Source organism: Megalobrama amblycephala, linkage group LG7 (genome assembly GCF_018812025.1).
Source record: "Megalobrama amblycephala isolate DHTTF-2021 linkage group LG7, ASM1881202v1, whole genome shotgun sequence".
NCBI lineage: Eukaryota > Metazoa > Chordata > Actinopteri > Cypriniformes > Xenocyprididae > Megalobrama > Megalobrama amblycephala.
Genome location: NC_063050.1, coordinates 57,375,967 through 57,392,134, shown reverse-complemented (window position 1 = coordinate 57,392,134; position 16,168 = coordinate 57,375,967). Strand labels below are relative to the sequence as shown.

Genomic DNA, 16,168 nt, shown 5'->3' with positions numbered 1-16,168 from the left:
GCCGTTTCAACAGTCGTCAGAACTTCAAATTTATTTGATTTATTTGAAAATATTATGAATTCTAGTTGCTGTGTTTCGGCGTGTTACAGGATGAACAAATTCACGACACCAGCTGACTACATTACTTAGTTCAAGTACATGCGTGCATGATTTTGTGCAAATATAAGTTGTAATTTTATGTATAGCTTGTATAAATATATATGAATTACCATAGGATGTGTCCTGTTGAGTTAATTAACCTTCTAGCAAAGCGCTTCAGTTTACGGGTGTTCATTCAGCGCGCGCAGCTCAAATAATACTGTTATCAAAATGAATCTGTTATTGATGTTATTGTATACAAAAAAAAAATCTGTTATTGTTCATGATCCTTATTATTAATCAAACTATGTGTTGATGAAAATAATACTAGAATATAAGAGCTAGTTATTAAAAATAATGCATTCGTTTTCTAAAAGAAATATTAAAGTTTTAATAATACTGTGTAGTAACGTTAAACATTTTAATGACTTAATCATTGCTGTTTGAGCTGCGCACGCTGAAGCTGAAGAGAATAAAAAAACCCATAAACTGAAAGTTAATTAACTTTCAACTTTTTAATTAATCAACGGAACACATCCTATATAAAATAATCCAGATATTAATACAAAATAAAAATAATATTACAACTAGTATTTGCACAAAATCACGCACAGATGAACTTGAAGTAACCTCATTGAAACTCCGAAACACAGCAAATAAGCCCAAATAATTCACAACGTTATTTTACAAGTATATACGATTATAATATCATGTATAAGAAGAAGACAGTCCCAATCATATTAATGTTTTGTCTTTTTGAGCGCTCGCACTGAAGCTATAGATGATCATCAGCTCTGTGGGTTATTTACCTCAACGAAACACATCCTTTATGAGAATAATCAGATATTTATACTTAATAAAATTAATAAGTTTTATCTGTACAAAATGACGCGAATGCACAAGTGAAGTTTGAACAAGTTATGTAATCAATGTTTAACTCAGTCGACGCGCTCTTACCACAACAACACGCTGAAACAACAACACAGAGAATTCACAACATTTTATTACAATAGTGTCCTCGTTATAATGTTACGTAAATGACAGTCCCAGCAGTTATTAATGTTGTGCATTGCTGTTTGGCTGCCAGTGGTGTGGTCCCTTCTGAATGAAGCCAATAATTCTGCCGATCTAACTACTTTGGGATCAAATAAATTTGTAGTTCTGACGACTGTTGAAACGGCTAACAGCACCACATATCCAAGATATATTATAAATTTGTTGTGAACCTTCTGAAAGCGTTTCGTTGGCCTTCCTCTGGTAGTTGTAGCTGCTGTCACCATAGACTTAAACAGGGCGCGCAGCTGTGACCGGTCCCAAATATGGCGGCGATAGAATACAGTGACGTCACATGAAACCCATGTATAGGTACCAGATATCTGTATAATGTTCTCTCAAACTAATGAGCACGTGTCCAAAGTATAATTTTTCAAATAATGCAGCAGTTTTAGTTATATCCAAGCAGTGCTGTCGGAGTTGTATATCCTCCTGGTATTGTCATTGTAGTAAATCTCAGGAACAAAACCTTTAGCCAATGCCACGACGATCCAACAACGTGTGTTCTGCATGCGAGCACATGTACACAGACTGACATCTGTCTCGAGTATGCAGCAAGCCATATATTGTAAAAAATAATCCAGAAAAAAGGCACAAATACGGCTGAGATGCCAAATTCAATTAGCTGAGGTAACATGACGGCTCACAGACAGCAGCGGCATCTACCTGTCACTCAAGTGACCACGCCCTTAATTATGCAGAACTTTAAGGCTTAATATAATTTAAACGGATGAGTTATAAAAAAATTCACCCCCCTCAGAGTTGTCATGAAGGACAAAATTAGCAGTATAGACCAAAACACAATGTGAACCAGAGTGTAAACATGTTTTTTTTCTGCTGTAAACTGTTTTAACATGATGGTCAATGAGATTCTGCTCCCTTTTGCAGCCTGTCCCTAGCGGCCAGTCGATGAATCGCAGTTTAAGTTACTTCCGTATTGGCTTCACGAGAGAAAGGGGGAGGTTGCCGCTTGATCTCAACATAACATCGACTGTTACGTAACAGTGGGATCATTAATATGTACGACCACAATATTTGCATATGCCAGCCCACGGTCCCAACACTATAATTATGAAAGGCATTAGACAAGGGCAAAACGTCTGGATCAACGTCTGAATCATCAGACTAGGTAAGCAAGCAAGAACAACAGCGAAAAATGGCAGATAGAGCAATAATAACTGACATGATCCAAGATATCATGATATTTTTAGTGATATTTGTAAATTGTCTTTCTAAATGTTTCGTTAGCATGTTGCTAATGTACTGTTAAATGTGGTTAAAGTTACCATCGTTTCTTACTGTATTCACGGAGACAAGAGCCGTCGCTATTTTCATTTTTAAACACTTGCAGTCTGTATAATTCATAAACACAACTTCATTCTTTATAAATCTCTCCAACAGTGTGTAATGTTAGCTTTAGCCACGGAGCACTATCAAACTCATTCAGAATCAATGTAAACAATATAACAGTATACAATACTCACATAATCCGACGCATACATGACGAAACACTTTGTAAAGATCCATTTTGAGGGTTATATTATCTGTGTAAACTGTGTTAAGGCACTGTTCAAGGCAAGCGCGAGCTCTGTGGGCGGAGAGCACGGGATTTAAAGGGGCCGCAGCATAAATCGGCGCGTTTATAATGATGCCCCAAAATAGGCAGTTAAAAAAATTAATAAAAAAAATCTATGGGGTATTTTGAGCTTCACAGACACATTCAGGGGACACTTTAGACTTATATTACATCTTTTAAAAACATAATCTAGGGCACCTTTAAAAGTAAATGCAAAATGATATTCCTAAAAGACAGTGTGTGAAAAACTAAACATCATTAAAACTCTGAATACAATATTAAAAATGAAATTTGATGTTCCATGAAGGAATCTTTAACATCCATGAATCTTTCCATTCCACTAAAGGTTCTCTAGATTATTAAAGGTGCCCTAGCCTAGAACACTATTTTACAAGTCTCTGGTGTCCCCAGAATGTCTCTGTAAAAAAGTAAGCTTAAAATACCCCATAGATTTTTTTATTATACCATGTTTTAACTGCCTGTTTTGGGGTGGGAGGAAAAATGCACTGATTCTGTGCGTGTCCTCTTTTAAGGGGTCATTACACTGCTGTCATCCGCTCCTTTACAGATGACAAGTGGTACCGTTTTGATGACAGTCGTGTCACAGTGGTAATGTGTTATTATTTGATATTTAATATTTAAATTACTGTTTTCTGTTGCTTAATATTGAACTGTGCTCTTGTGATTTCCTTCAGACTGATGAGAGTGAACTGAAAAGGTATGTGCCAGTTACATCAAATTACTCTTTCTTAATTTCTTTGTCATTTAAGAATGAAAGTAATTATAGTTTTTTTTTGTATCTTTTAATGTAGGTCTAGTGAAGCTTACTTTCTCTTGTACCAGAAAAGTGAGTAGATTCACAATTTACAAAATTCTCTTGTGTTGGTGGCCTGAGAATGCAAACTTTGAAATAGGTTTTGAAAACCAGTTTGAAAACATTTTGAAACATTTTGATTTTGAAAACAATATTATTATCATCTCCTTAAAATATGCACACACTCTTAAACAGTGTGTTAAAAACAACACACCTTTTCTATTAAGGACAACACATTTTGTGTTATTTTAACTCAACCATGTGTTATTCCTGCTCATTTTCTACACACTAAGTGTTGTATTTACACAATTTGTGTCAATTATGTACACAAAATGACACAAAATGTGTCATAAAAAATAACACAAAAAATGTGTTATTAATTAACACATCTTTTTTGAGAGTGCATGTACTTTTATTTATATGCCTAATAAGTTGAAAAGGAAGAATTCTCCTTTCATCACACTCAGTTAGGGATTTAATACAAGACAGCTGTTTTGTGACAGAAATGTTAAAAGACTGACAATAACATCCAGTGATGCAAACTTGACTTTTTTCTCAAATATGGCCATTTTGAATTAAAAATCCAAACTATTCAAATTCTATTTGAAGAAAGCTATAGGTTTCTGAGCAACAACTCCAGTAAATACATTATGATTGTCTTCACCAGTAAGATTCGTCCCAAAAAAATGCTTATAAAAATAGCAATGCTGAATTATGCAAGCATAGAAAATAATCAAGTTCTTGACATTGGCACAGACATGTTTGTTGTCCAGGTAGAATATGTTACCAAATTGCCGAAGACTGTGAACTATGAGCTCGAAAGGAAACCAAAAAAAAAGAAACCATGAGAAAACTGAGGCCACACATGAGAAAAGAGCCAGTAAAAAAAAAAATGTCATCAAATCATCAAGAGAACAGAGAGACATAAAAATCAGAATGAACTTGAGAATTGACTTGGTCAACCTGACAATAATTAGAGTAAAATGGTTTGCTGAAGTAACTTAGTCAGCTGGATAAAGTATCCTGGGGAAAAGAAACACTATGTGTGATAAAATGGTAAAACCTTTAGTTGATGATTCATATTTTTTCATATATATATATTGATACTGGAGTATACAGTAATGATCTGTTAAGTATTATAAAATGTCTGCTGTGTGACATTTGATTGAAATGACAAATTGAAAAACTGCATAATTGTGTTAATTGTGAGATTTTCTTAGTTGACATGTAGTATAACTGGTAATCAACCGAAGGAGACTCACATTTGTAATTATGACTTCAAAATAAAACCTGTTATTGCATGTTGTATTTTCTACTCTTTATTGTTCATTTTTTACAAACATCAGCAAAAACATGTTTTCTAATAAGAAAACTTAATAATAGGAAGATATTGTACCCATTTATTTAATCATATTTCTTTATTTTTAGGATGTAATAAAGATTCACATTTTTCCTGTTTGATTTCACAGAGGAATTATGGTATTAGTTTTACTGATCAAGATAATATCAAAAGACATTTAGACTGATATTACATACAAGTCAAAGCATCTTTTTATTATCACCTTTTTATATTTTTAATATGTGTATATACAAGGCTTAAAAAGAGGACATTACTGTGATCACATTTCTTTTAAAGGAGAGCAGATTCAAGACATTTTTTATTTCACAGCCCAGGGAAGAGGAAGAACTTTTTAGACAGTGTTGTTCTGTCTATGCATGGCATTTGACATGGATGACTCTCCTTAAACTTCTTAAGGACCTGTTTAAAAAAATGTTGGACAAAATTAAAAATAACTAAACATACTAACATAGTCAGCTAAAAAAATGTTTTCCTTTATTATATTATTTTCCTTGTGTTGGCCTTAAGATTTGAGTTATATTTAGTGACATGCAGTGAAATACTAAGACAACACTAAACAATAAATCTGAGAAGTTCATAACATTACCTTTCTGAAAAGCTCCAAAATCTCATCCTCACAAGCGTGCTGATTAAATACTTCCACTATATCCTTGAAGAAATCTGAGCCACTCTCAGTATTCCTGTAGGACACAGTATCTGAATAAAGAACACACATTACTGTATGACAGCTTAAATACTAGCAAAGCAATAAAATTCAGTGCAATAAAAACTAAGTATAGCAATGCATGAAGGTTACGTTGTTCTTTGTTGACCATACAATATATATTTAGTGGAATGTTATAATCTAAATGTGTTCACCTGGAGTACAGGACCTCAGGCAGCAGAAGTCCTTCTCAACGTGCTCTTTTTTTCTCAGTTTTGGCACACTGTCCTGGACCTCCACACATCCATCTTTACCTGTAAGATGAGACACAACCGATCAGGGCAACATCTGCTGATAGAGCGAATCATGTCGCAGAAGCGCTGTACTGAGAGCTGTAAAAACAGAGTTTAAAATCCAGTTTCAAAGGTGCACTAAAGCTCAGAGGTCAAGCTGTGACACTGTCGTAGTGCTTAAAGAATTTATTGTTAATATTCATGATATTGTTAATGTTTTAATGTTATTGGCTTGATGGGTAGCTGAGGTTTTAAGCCTAAATAAATTTGGATTGTTTAGAGTTGTTTAGACTGAATTGAAGTGCAGTAATTTGTGTTGCTCAGTCTTGTGACTGATTCTAGTAAGTAATTTGCTGAGACGTCCAAAACATGAACATGAGTCACTTCCTGCTAATCTGTAAACTTACCACCCCGACATGACTGGATAAGGATGATTTTGGGTTTGTCTCGCAGTCCAGGACAGTTTGGAGTGTTCAAGCTATTAAAGATTTCATCTATGGAGAAAATGTCCTCATCAGAATTCCTTATTAAGGAAACTCCACTGATTCCAGTGGCGTTTCCATGTGACATGAACACCACAAAGCAGCTGTCTGATTGGGAAGTGCTCCTGTCGCAGGGCGAAGTCTTTCATGGCACGTTTCATACCCTGGGAATCAAACCGTCAACAACTGCGTGATTCTGTTCAGCTGTTCATATTGTACACACACACACACACACACACACACACACACACACACACACACACACACACACAGTACCTGTGCCGTGAGGTCTCTTAGTGTCACCACCGTGTAACCGAGACCCTTCATCAGTCTCTCCATCCTCAACTCATCCTTGTCTGCCCCGACACGGTCATTTAAATATTCAAACTCCACATTATTAATTAGGAGCGCTAGACGTTTTCTGTCAGAGGACTCGTCCTTCATTGGGTAAATCTTGAGAGAAGAGGAAGAGGGATTCAAAACAAATTCAGGACAATTATCACAATAAGTGTTTTTTATGAGATCCCTTGCAAAAAATGAGTATACTTCAAGTACATTTTATGACATATTCTTAAGTAAAGTTCAAGGTTGAAATCACATACTTCCCTACTCTATAGTAGGTGAAAAACAGTATGTGACAAAAGTAGTACGTCTGAATCCACAGTATTCATATAAGAGTAAAAAACTATATACACTTTTCTATCCCATGAGGCCACGTGAGAGGATGGCAGTGAAGTGACGCAACTGATGCTGGTATGTCACATGATAACGACAACATGGTGAATGTAGTGAGTCCAGATTACATTCATACTATACAGAACACACTTTTTTAGCAAAGTAATAAAAATAAGTGCCTACTCAAGAAAGTGTTGAATTTCAGACGCAGCCCAACTGTATATTTTTAAGTATACTTTATGTAGTAAGTATACTAGTATCAGTGCACTAGTAGTATACTTGTAAGTGTACTATTACAATACTTTTTGGGACTAAATTCGCCCACTTTTTACTGTATAAAAGTACATTTTTAATTTTATATGTATACTTATTGTTAATATATAACAGTAACAGTAGTAAACTGAGTACACAACTAGTTTTTTTGTTTGTTGCTCATTTTTGCTTCTTCTTCTCCTGTGTTTTGATCCAGAGATTCTGTACTATTTCAGAAGATGCATAACAGCACCCCCTACTGTACAACAGCGAAAGCATGGATCAATTCAGTAATTTTCTTTGTACACTACCATTGGACTTAATTATACTTTAAAGGTACAATATGTAATAACTTTGTCCGCTAGAGGTCGCTAGAGGTCTATTCAAAACAAAGGCGTAGCTTGATGATGCCAAGTTTGAGCGCGGAATCCTGGGACATGTGGTCTTCACCTCAACGGACAGTGCTAAAGAATAGGGATTGGAGTCGGGAAGAAATCATGTTCATGGATGTGATTATTAACGTTACTGTAGTGTGAAGCAGAGCAGGAGCGAGTGTTGTGGAGCTGAACGAGGAGCTGGAGCGATTGATCAACACACGCCTCACGAGCAGCGGGACTTTTATTATGACACAGTCGCCGGCGCCGCTTCTGCTTTTCCGGTCATGAGTATGAGGTAACGCAGCTCTGTTTATCATATTAGATACATTTGAGAGTGTTGAAAATGATGTTATAACGTTACTCTGTGCGTTCGCTCGGCGGCTGCTGTGAGACACTGTTACACACTGCAGTAAGATAGATCGATTTTACAATATCATATTAAATGCTGGATGATTGTGTTGATAAATGTCATGCAATTAATTTTAAAACGTATTGTATGATGGAGAAAATGCTGTATTACTGTTACTAAAAATAAAGCTGCATCTGATTATGCTATGTTAGCTACTTCACAAAATAGTGTTTTTCTCTGAGGCATGGTAAAGCATCGCAAAACATCAAGAAAATTAGATTTAAACAATAAGACTAAACGTGTTGAGCTATATAACAGTTAGTTTTCTGTCTATAAATATATCAAGACAGTTGTTCCCTTCTCTATTAAAACATGTAAATATTAAAGCATCTTTGGTGTTTTTATGGTTTCTACAAAATAAACCGGAAACCGAGGGTAACGCGGGTATGACGCCACTGACAGGCGACGACTCACACGTCCCGGAGCCTTGGTTAAAATGGCAATTTTCTCACGGTTTACAAATAGTTGCACACATTTAAGATATTGTAAGTACTCAAGTGAACAACATATATAACACTGGCCTAGTGGGTTTTGGATATTTTACTGCAAAAATATTACATATTGCATCTTTAAAGGATTAGTCCACTTTTAAATACACTTTTCCTGATAATTTACTCACCCCCATGTCATCCAAGATGTTCATGTCTTTCTTTCGTCAAAGAAAGACATGAATATAAACAAAATATCGCCTTGAACGTACTTTCCGCTTCCGCATTCTTCGTAACGCTTACGCTGAATGTTCTACGCCTTCCCTATTCAAGTTACGGAAAAAAACGAAACTGGCGCCGCGTTCATTCCATAACTTGAATATGGAAGGCGTAGGACATTCAGCGTAAGCGCTATGAAGAATGCGGAAGCGGAAAGTACGTTCAAGGCGATATTTTGTTTATAAAGCATAAACGGTTGTATTTTTTTCGAAAATGACCGATCGATTCGCTAGATAAGACCCTTATTTCTCATCTGACTGACGAAAGAAAGACATGAACATCTTGGATGACGTGGGGGTGAGTAAATTTATCAGGAAAAGTGTATTTAAAAGTGGACTAATCCTTTAAGTATATCTCAGTCAAAAGACTGAGTACAAGTATAGGAGAGATATACTTTTCTGTCATTAGAAGTCAAGTGTAGTGAAGTGTAATTTTAAGAATATTTCTGCAAAATACATAAAAAAGTAGACTGAAAATATACTTTCTTATTTTTAGTTTAAAAGAAGTATAGTAATAGCACACGTCTTTTTTGTGAGGGATTGTTACACACAGCAATTTAATGATGCAAAGTGTGTCCACATGTATGAAAGTAGAGGTCAATCTCAGATTCTTTCTTAAAGGTCCCGTTCTTCGTGATCCCATGTTTCAAACTTTAGTTAGTGTGTAATGTTGTTGTTAGAGTATAAATAAAATCTGTAAAATTTTAAAGCTCAAAGTTCAATGCCAAGCGAGATATTTTATTTAACAGAAGTCGCCTACATCGAACGGCCAGTTTGGACTACATCCCTCTACTTCCTTCTTTAATGACGTCACTAAAACAGTTTTTTGACTAACCTCCGCCCACAGGAATACACAAGAGTTGCGTTTGTAGAGTGTGTTTGTCGCCATGTCGTCGAAACGCTGTTATTTTCATCCCGCAGTCCAATCACCGGGTCTGATTCCGGCTCAAATTGATAGGGTAAAATTAAAGACATGTTTACAATAACACTGAGCGCGTGCATCTCCACGTTATGGTAAGAGGCGTGACCTTTCCGGGCAAGATGCGCTAAACTGCTGTCGAATCACAACACAGGAACCGCTGGCACAATCAGAACTCGTTACGTATTTCTGAAGGAGGGACTTCATAGAACAAGGAAGTCATCAGCCCGTTTTTATGACAGTGGAAACAGCGGTATACAGATAAGTAAATTATGTGAAAAATACTGTGTTTTTTTACACGCGAAACATGAACACATGTTATATTGCACACTATAAACACAATCAAAGCTTCAAAAAACCACGAAAAACGGGACCTTTAATGTCTTTGATAATACTTACATCATTTCCCATTTCTTGAAGTTTCTCCTGTTTAAATTCAGGACTGCATGACACAAGAGAATCTTCAGTTATCTGTTCAGAAGCAACAGAAATACTTTTGCTAGATACAAAATTAATCTGAAGCCCTTTTCATTATTTCATAAATAAACCAAAAGTTCAGAAAGCTTTGGTCTTTTCCAATGGAGATATGCAGTGTATCTACCACTTTCTTTCCACAGCCCTCGTTTCCGCAGCGCACAGCATTATGGGTAGGCCCCTTCCACTCCCTCAGGCAGCTCCAGCAGAAAGTGTATGTCTGTTTCTTGATGGCAGTGCAGATAGTGCAGTGTACACACAGGTTTGACTCATCTCGTCTTTCCACTAAGGACCGGCACCCTGGACACTTCAGAAATGGTCAGACGGGGGTTTGGGTTACTGTGTGACGGACTACAGTATAGGCATGAACTGGTTATTTTGTAAGCTGTACACAAACTAGATTGAGCATACTTTTAAGAGATGGTTCACCCAAAGATCAAGCACACTGGAAGTGAATGGTGACACTGATGAACGTGTCATTAGATTTTCTGGTAAACTATTTTGTAAGGAATTTCTGGTTCAGGAAAAATAGCTCACAGCTTTGAAGTCGCAGAGCTTTCCTGCAGTGAGAAGACAGAGTTTCTCCTCTAAGAATTCCCTCTGTTTGCTCGTCAGAGGAATCAGTCGGCAGATGTCCTGGTAAGACAGCTTCGCTCCACAGGTTCTCTTCTGGCCCGCATTAAATCCAGGACAAGTGAACTCAGTCTGTCTCTGAAATATGAGATCTGGTTAAAGATGTAAAGGCAGCGCAGGAATCAGTATCTGTCAGGAAGTGTGTACAGAAAGCACTGCCTGTTTCAGATAATACTTGAACCATGCGATGATATAATGTGCTGGCCTTTGATGACCACAAGGCAGAGTCACTGATGAAGAGGAAATACATTTCAAAGCTTGATTACTTTCATTTTCATTTTCATGATAAAACTACAGAATAGAAATAACTGTTGTTGTTTTGTTGTTGTTATTGTTTTGACATGTCAATACATGTATGAAACATGTTCAAATTAAACATGCTGTTTCAGATTTGGTCACTATATAATAAAACACAACAGACCTTTATTAAAGTTTCACTCACCAGAATCTCCTCCTGATGCTCTTTCTTCAGAATTATGATCTGAATCTGAAGTCTGTGTTTTGTGGATTCCTTGATTTCAAAATAAATAATATTCAGTTTTCTTAATTTAAATAGACTTGTATATAGTTCATCTAAAATCCGGTGCTGGTTATAGTTTCACTTTCATGTTACAGGGGAATTTTGCATAGAATAATAAAAATAATAAAATAATATATAATTATAGATCTGACTTATAATTCTATCAGACATTGATAATTATATCACACAGAAAGACTTAAGTATTTAAAGACATTCATTATCGCACCATCTTCTGAATGCTCATCCCAGTTTTCAGCTTCTTCAGCCATTTTGATTTAATCACTAAAATGTTTCTTCTACAAAACTACGAATGTAATTAATGATGGACTCCCATTAGTGAATATAAGCCCATCAGCAGATGCAGGAGCTGATCTGAAATATTCTATTTAGATTTTCGGCGAAACTGGGCGGAGCTTACATGAATATTCATGAGTTTCCTGTTTCGTTTTAAAGCGACACTGAAAATATTAGTGCACTCTTTATTACAGAAACTATTTTCGGTAATGTAATTTCGTTTCAGCGTCGAACGAAGTTACGTTCACACACACACACACACACACACACACACACACACACACACACACACACACACACACACACACACACACACACATGTACAGTCCACAAGTTTGGAACCACTAAGATTTTTAATGTTTTTAAAAGAAGTTTCGTCTGCTCACCAAGGCTACATTTATTTAATTAAAAATACAGTAAAAACAGTAATATTGTGAAATATTATTACAATTTAAAATAACTGTGTACTATTTAAATATATTTGACAAAGTAATTTATTCCTGTGATGCAAAGCTGAATTTTCAGCATCATTACTCCAGTCTTCAGTGTCACATGATCCTTCAGAAATCATTCTAATATGCTGATCTGCTGCTCAAGAAACATTGATGATTATTTTCAATGTTGAAAACAGTTGTGTACTTTTTTTTCAGGATTCCTTGATGAATAGAAAGTTCAAAAGAACAGCATTTATCTGAAATACAAAGCGTCTGTAGCATTATACACTACCGTTCAAAAGTTTGGGGTCAGTAAGAATTTTTATTTTTTTGAGAAGAATTTAAAGAAATGAATACTTTTATTCAGCAAGGATGCATTAAATCAATCAAAAGTGGCAGTAAAGACATTTATAATGTTACAAAAGATTAGATTTCAGATAAACACTGTTCTTTTGAACTTTCTATTCATCAAATAATCCTGAAAAAAAATATTGTACACAAATATTTTGTACAATTGTACACATTAAATGTTTCTTGAGCAGCAGATCAGCATATTAGAATGATTTCTGAAGGATCATGTGACACTGAAGACTGGAGTAATGATGCTGAAAATTCAGCTTTGCATCACAGGAATAAATTACTTTGTCAAATATATTCAAATAGAAAACAGTTATTTTAAATTGTAATAATATTTCACAATATTAATGTTTTTACTGTATTTTTAATTAAATAAATGTAGCCTTGGTGAGCAGACGAAACTTCTTTTAAAAACATTAAAAATCTTAGTGGTTCCAAACTTTTGGACTGTACTGTGTGTATATATATATATATATCCTACTGTTTATTTATGCTCAATAGGCTGTAGGCTACATGTCAACATTCTTCATCTTTCTCTTTAAAACACACAATGATCTATATATGAACATGGTGAAATTAGCAACCCTGCAAAGTTTTAGTGCTTTTCTTCAAGCTTCCAACAACAATTAAAAATGTTAAAAATGAATTACGAGTGGCTAAAATGATCAACCACAGTAATTCACACATTTAACCTAAAACTAAAAGATTTTTTTCACAAAACTGTATGTGGAGAAGGCATAATTGGCATACACATTCTGTCATTTTTTTATTTGCTTGCTCAGTTGGTAAATGATTTCTAAAAGTATTAAAGTATTTTACTTTTTTATTATGTTGTTATGTATTTTTTTATTAAGATATCATAGAAACACTTAGAGGTAAACCATATTAAAAACAGCAAACATTCAGGGATACTCCTAAATTTATATTAAAGGTGCTCTAAGCGATCTTGGGTGGAGTAACTTCCTGTTGACGTTCGAAGTGTTGTCAAACAAAACAGATGCTAGCTAGACCCTCCCTCCTCCTCCTCCTCTTCGCCGTTCTAAGGGGACATTCACATATCGCGTCACATAAGCGGCCGCGCCGCATTCTCCTTTCTAATGCGCTTTCGCTCCAGTGGCGTCTGTCGTTGCTATGCAACCATGAGCCGCGCTCTCAATCACTTCTATTATGAGCGCGCTTGCCTAAATTACAGTAAAAGCACTCGACTTTAAGTCACGAGCGTCGATTTAAACCACCGAAATGCGTCCGACGCAACCATTAAACGTTACCGATGCTCAAACGGCATCTTGGACAAATGTGTCTCAGCTGTGTGAGCACAAGCGCTGCAGGTGTCTGTCAAGAAACAGAAGTACAAATGTATTCAGGGATTAAAAACTAATGTTAAAAACTAATAATGTATGTATTGTAACAATGAGAGATTTGTATTTTTTGGCAAAAATAAAGTTGATATATAGGCTAGCTCCAGTTTTTTGTTTATTTCTGACTCCTCCACGCCACAAGTGTTGCTGGTTTTGTTCCTAAATTAGTAATTTTTTTATTCCATGCACCTTGTTGGATGTGAGAAGTTGCACCAGACTATTGCAATTAATAGTATTATATTAGTAGTATTATATTAGTAATAGTATTATATAATTATATTGCACTCTGTAACAATGAGAGAGACACTGCTGTTTACATTTAGTATGGTAAATAAAATATTTATAGTATAGGTATAAAAATATTTTAGTAGGCCTAATGAAATTTGAAGTAAATGAGAAATAATGCAAAGGAAAGTAAATTTTCTGAAATGTTGCGCTTTCTTGCGCTTGAATGTTAATATGGCCCTCCTATGAGGTGTCAATCACAGAAACGGCCCCCGCCAATTTGAGGCCCCTGTGTTAAGTGGTCCAGGCTGCACCAGTTTGTTTTTGTTGCCGTTTTTGGAGCTTGTGGCGACTACAGAGACCGCGTTTTTTTGCTAGCGGATAGTGACGAGATGTTTGCTGTATGTGACAAAAAATGTTTTGGCCTAAAAACGCATGACATAACTTAGAGCACCTTTAAAGAACACTAATAATTACAAAGTGACAGTGCCACCTGCAGGCACAATGCGGAATAACAATATTAATACATGGAGAACACATACTGTATATTCAGGAAGCATTCCCAATCTCCCCCCAAAATGATTAATTTAGGAGACGAACTGCAAAATATTTTTGGAGACAAAAAAAAACATGTCTATAATGTGAAAAAAAAAACTTAAATATTAAATATGAATATATGAATTTATTTATATTAAATATAAAATATTTAAAATTACAATATAGAAAATAACAATATAGTAAACTATAACAGTCAGCTTAAGATCTTATTCCTAATTCCAGTTGGATTTCCTAGTCGGACTTGCCTGAGTTCCAAGTCGGATTTCCCAAGAAACCAAGTCAGAGTTCAGATAAACCAAGTCATAATTCTGTGAAGTACCTTTTTTATTTTTTATTCTGTTGAACAAGCTTCCATAAGATCGACTCGACACAAAACTGCTCCTTCAGTCTGTGATGCTGCAGAGATTTCTTTGGATTCCGTTTGTATTTTCAGACACGAGCGTTTTTCTGTCTTTTGAGAATCATTTGAGAATCGCAGCGTTTCTGTGCTGAAACAGAATCACAAAAGAAGCTGCAGCCAAAGTTCGTCTCTGTTTGAGTTCGTTCTGCCGTCAGCGAACAGAGACGTGTAGCGCACAGGTGAGGTCAGAGGTCAGCGCGTGTTTTTGTATAAATACCTCCAGCACTGATGTTAGATCCAAGAATACTACTGTGTACAGTCTCTTTTAACTCGTTTTTACTTCATTTGTGTCTTTTTTTACTCTCACGAACACGTTCTGTTGAATCGACGGCGTCTCGTTGTTTTTATCTGCTTCCAGCAGTCTGTGGTGAAACTTCAACATGACAATATCTGCATAGATCCGTTCTGATGTTATTTATACACATGAAACTGTTCAAACAGAAGGCGGCGACACTGATCTATAAATATCGTTCGTTTCCATTCTGCTTTTGTCTCACGCCGGTGAAGTTTAATATATGAAATATTTCAGTCTTTATTGTTTTCTGCAGGAATGAAAAAGCAGATGAAAACCAAAGATTCATCCGTTTCTTTGTCATCTTTATTCGAACACCCACAATATATACCAGGATTATATATACAGTAAATATATAAATATGTGAAAAAAAGTTTATTTTGTGGTTCCCAAAGCAAAAGTCCTCTTGAGGATGAAAACCAAAGATTATTCACTTTCTCTTTGCCTTTCCCTTGATTTTTTTTTTTATGTATAATTCATTGGAAATCGTAGTTGTATTCTAATCTTTATGATCCAGTAATCAAGTTATTGATTTTATGGTGGAATATGAATCATTTTCTCTCTGCATGAGATGAAACAGCAGCGTCTCCGAGTTTCTTCTGTCGTTCTCTTGATTCAGACGATGTGTGTCGACTTTCTCTGCTGAATGTTTAATATCTTACAGAAGGGCTACACACACACACACACACACACACACACACACACACACACACACACACACACACACACACACACACACACACACACACACACACACACACACTCACTCACACACACACACACACACACACACACTCACTCACACACACACACACACACACTTGTGTTCCTCCGCAGGTCTTCTGGACTCCAGCGGCTCCAGGTGTTGCTGTTTCATGGTTTACTGTACTCATGAGCTCCTCTGGAGTTTGTTTCTTTGCTGTTGTTGAGTTTGTCATGTTGCTGTAGATTCATTAAATGTTTTTCTCAGACTGTTTCTCTGTTCG

The 16,168-nt window shown here is 35.8% G+C and overlaps 2 long non-coding RNA genes and 1 pseudogene across 2 annotated transcripts in view; 2 read left to right on the top strand and 1 right to left on the bottom strand.

Annotated features, from left to right (window-relative positions):
* Positions 1–16,158, top strand: part of LOC125273033 — an 18,663-nt gene extending 2,505 nt beyond the window's left edge. Inside the window, exon 2 of the long non-coding RNA XR_007185988.1 lies at positions 15,075–16,158. This is a non-coding gene — a long non-coding RNA (uncharacterized LOC125273033). The remainder of the gene's footprint in view (positions 1–15,074) is intronic.
* LOC125273032 lies at positions 2,842–3,697 on the top strand. The gene is made up of 3 exons (XR_007185987.1): positions 2,842–3,316; positions 3,403–3,425; positions 3,520–3,697. It is a non-coding gene; the product is annotated as an uncharacterized LOC125273032 (long non-coding RNA).
* Positions 4,766–11,675, bottom strand: LOC125273030 (annotated as a pseudogene).
* Positions 16,159–16,168: the final 10 nt, after the last annotated feature.